Below are 3907 nucleotides of genomic sequence, written 5' to 3' on the forward strand. Positions count from 1 at the left end.
AATTGTTTCCCAGATTTCTGCCTCCCTTCTAATTTTGGATGCATTGCTTCTGTTTCTACAAAAAATTTTTAATTTAATGTAATCAAAATCATCCACTTTGCATTTCATAATATACTCTATCTCTTGTTTGGTCATAAACCATTTTCCTTTCCAAAGATCTGATAGGTAGACTCTTCCTTTCTCTCTTAATTTACCTATGGTATCACCTGTTATGTCTAAATCATGTATCCATTTTGACCTTATTTTAGTATAAGGTGTAAGATGTTGGTCTATGCCTAATTTCTGCCATACTATCTTCCAGTTTTCCCAGCAGTTTTTGTCAAATACTGAGTTCCTATCCCAGAAGTTGGAGTCTTTGGGTTTATCAAACGCTACATTACTAGTGTCATTTACTACTGCATTTCCTGTGCCTAGCCTATTCCATTGATCTACCACTCTATTTTTTAGCCAGTACCAGATAGCTTCGATGACTGCCGCTTTATAATAAAGCTCCAGGTTTGGTACCGATAACCCACCTTCCTGTGAATTTTTTTTTTCATTATTTCCCTGGATATTCTTGATTTTTTTATTTTTACAGATGAATTTTGTTATTATTTTTTCTTGCTCTATAAGGGAGGGCTTATCCTAATTTGGAGTTCCTTGGGTCCTAAGCCAACCCCCGAGGTGGGTACCTTTTCCAGGGGAGATGTGTTTTGGGGGTTTATGTGTCATAAGGTGAATCTGGGGACAAATTTGGCCTTTTCTGTGCATGTCTTTTTCTGATTCCAATGGCTAGTTTAAAAATAGAATAATTTTTCATTAGAATTTCTATAGGTTGTCTTTTTCCTTTATTGTTATTTTGACCTGACCTGGTCCATTATGGATGTTGATCACTATGGGTACAAGAACCTAACATAAGTTATCCATTAACTGGGATCTGACTCCCTTTTGAAGCTAATATCTGAATTAGAGATTGGGTCTTGGGTTTTTCTATTAACCCTTTTTTGCCTCCTACATCATTCCCCCCTTTTCATATACCCCGGGAAAAAGGACGAAGATCATTTCTTCTGTTACTACTTCCTGTTGAGTGGGGGGTGAAGTAGGGGCCCACAGGGGGTTTATGAATTGAGGGAGATGTAGGAACTAGTGTTACAAATGCAAGAACCACAACATAAAACACAAATGATTTACAAAGAGACCAAGGGGCAACAGGGACCTAATATACAATAAATCTAAGAGTTCCATGAAAAACTTGACAAAGCAAACAGTTGTGAACAGTTTTTGCCATCCGCGTAATCTCTGCACGGCAGCTCAAACTTCAGGAGGCATGCTGAACCATATAGACTCCGCCTCAGTCCAGGACCACATTTGCCAGAGAATTAAAGCACTCTTCCAATTCTTGTAACCCTAATGCTGTAGAATTAGAAACTTATTCCATTACCAAAGTTAAATTTGTAAGCATAGCTTAATGTTCAAGTTACCAAACAAAAGGAATAGTAAAGACAGCAGTTTTTCAGTCCCACCAAAGAAAATTATCTCACATTCCTCTTCTAACTCTAATATGAGAAGAGGTGGTAGCATTTTTACTCTATATTCCAAATAGCCCAAGATAACATATGGGCTTAAGCAGTTGGTAGTTAACACTAAAGACTTATAATCTCCAACTTGATTTAGGAAGGGGAAATACCTTTGGGGCAAGATAGGGTGCAAGGGGACCAGGGCTAGGGTGGACCCGTGAATGGACCTAGCAGCTGATCCAGCAGCAAGGTCTGCTCTGTGATTCCCTTGTACTATGGAGTTGGTAGCTTGGTGCCCTTGGCAGTACATAACAGAGATCTGACTGGGCAGATTTATGATAAAACCTAAAATGCATAACTATGTTTCTTAGTTACCATCCTCCGTCTTATCTGCAATGGGGAGGAATTTCACTTTCTTCTAAACCAAAAAGATACCCAGTTAATTTAACCTTATCATTATACCATGTAAACATGAGCAGGCAGATGACAAACCTGAATATTAATATACCTTGTTGTTTGACATAAAAAGTGACCACACATTTAAACTAAAAACCGTAAGGTCTTACATACTTGCATTGTGCTCATTTCTTCTACTGACTACTTGCTCTGATTATAGAAATCTGCTATAAAAGAAAAAGCAGAGAAATGACTATAAGGCCAGGATAAAACATCCTTAGCTCTGTTTGATTTCAGGTAAAAGTTACAAGTGACCACCAGTCATACAGTAATAGGCAAATTCAGAGATAGCCAGGTGGGGAAACTTTTCCTATTCAGTAGGAACATAATGAGCTAGAAGGAGCCTACCTTGGATTGAGTCCAAAAATTGTCCTCGGCTTTTTCCCAGATACTTCCACCTGTAAGCAACACATTCCCTCTTGTAGCATTGATTTGTGGCATTCTCTCCAGTACTTGCATTACTGGCTTAACCATCCAAACAATTATACCTGAATTCAAAACTCAAAACAATATAAATTACAGTCCCAAAATATTTTATCTTAAATAGCAAACCTCTACTCTCATGAAATTGCAATGAGCAAAAAAGATTTAGCAAGTCATACACATATATTGCTTGATTTTTCCTTTCTTTTTCTCAGGTTTAAACTTTATCCTGGTGTAAAGATCAATCATTAGAAATTACTTCTATACAATTAGCAGCCTTATAAATCCTCAATAAAACCATTTCTTGTAGCCAGCTCTTTTCTGGCAAGTTTACACATTTTTTAAAAAATCTAGAAAGTTTTTTTCTGTGTAATGATTTACCAGCTTCCAATGCTTTCCTCTGTCTTAGAAGAAACAAGTAATGTACCTATTGTTAAAACCATCAATTGCTTTTTTGTCCCCAATAATTTTAACACAATTACAAATTTAACACAATTTTAACACATATACCTCAATTTAAAAATAACTTTAAAACTTTAACAGTACTCTTTGGTTTCTTCCAGAATTCACAAGCCTTGAAATGGCAGGTGAACATTTAAAGTGGCAGTGCACCTTAAATATACTCCCCTCTTCTTTTTTTTTTTCCCCAAGATTCCAAATTCTTTGAACAGTCAGTACAAAACAGCACAGTTTTCTTTCTATTTGCTTTTACCAATTATTTAAAATACTCTGGACAGTTTCTTAAGATTTTCTAAACATTCTCTCTCTCACCCACCACTCTGCTCCGGTGCTGTGCAGCCAGCCAGCATCTGAGAAGGGGGTGGGGGTGGGGGAGCAGCAGTGCAAGTCACGCTTGACTAACTTATTTAAAACTCTTACACATTACAAATAGTTCCTGATTTTTTAAACCATTCCACTACAAAAGATTTCAAAGTAGCAGCATTTTTTTTTCAACCAGCTTTTACAATGTTCATCTAAGGCTATGAATACCTAGCAAAAAAGTTACATTCCAATTCCAAATTCAAAACTCTTAGGTAGACACACATCTATAAACATATCCAGAAGTCAGAGACTTCCCTTCCCCCACCTTCAGAGCCTGGCCATTGCTCTGAAAGGCTATGGCGGTACAACCAAACATTCCCCACAGATTGTACAACACAATTACAACATTTGACAGGCATAAATACACAAGACAACATGCAGGCTAGCAGCTTCACACAGACAAGCAAAACAAACAGCCATACCTTCAATCTTTCTCTTGCAAATAAGTCCTTTGTTTCTTTTCACCCATGTCCAACGTTTTCCCTTTTTTCCCCAAATTTGTAGGGATATAACCGAGGGGTCATAAAGAATGTTTTCTCTCCCTGTCCCTTTAAGGTAGGTTGGGCTAAGACCATACCTGAGAAAAATCCTACCTCAGACCTCGGGGGCCCACCCAATGTGACTGAGGTTTCTGAGGCCACAGAGGGGAAAAACACAATGCATACTCCATATCAGGAAACCCAAGAGCCAAATGAGGGGGTTGCTGAGGC

The sequence above is a fragment of the Dromiciops gliroides genome, chromosome 6, assembly GCF_019393635.1.
Source record: "Dromiciops gliroides isolate mDroGli1 chromosome 6, mDroGli1.pri, whole genome shotgun sequence".
Taxonomy (NCBI): Eukaryota; Metazoa; Chordata; class Mammalia; order Microbiotheria; family Microbiotheriidae; genus Dromiciops; species Dromiciops gliroides.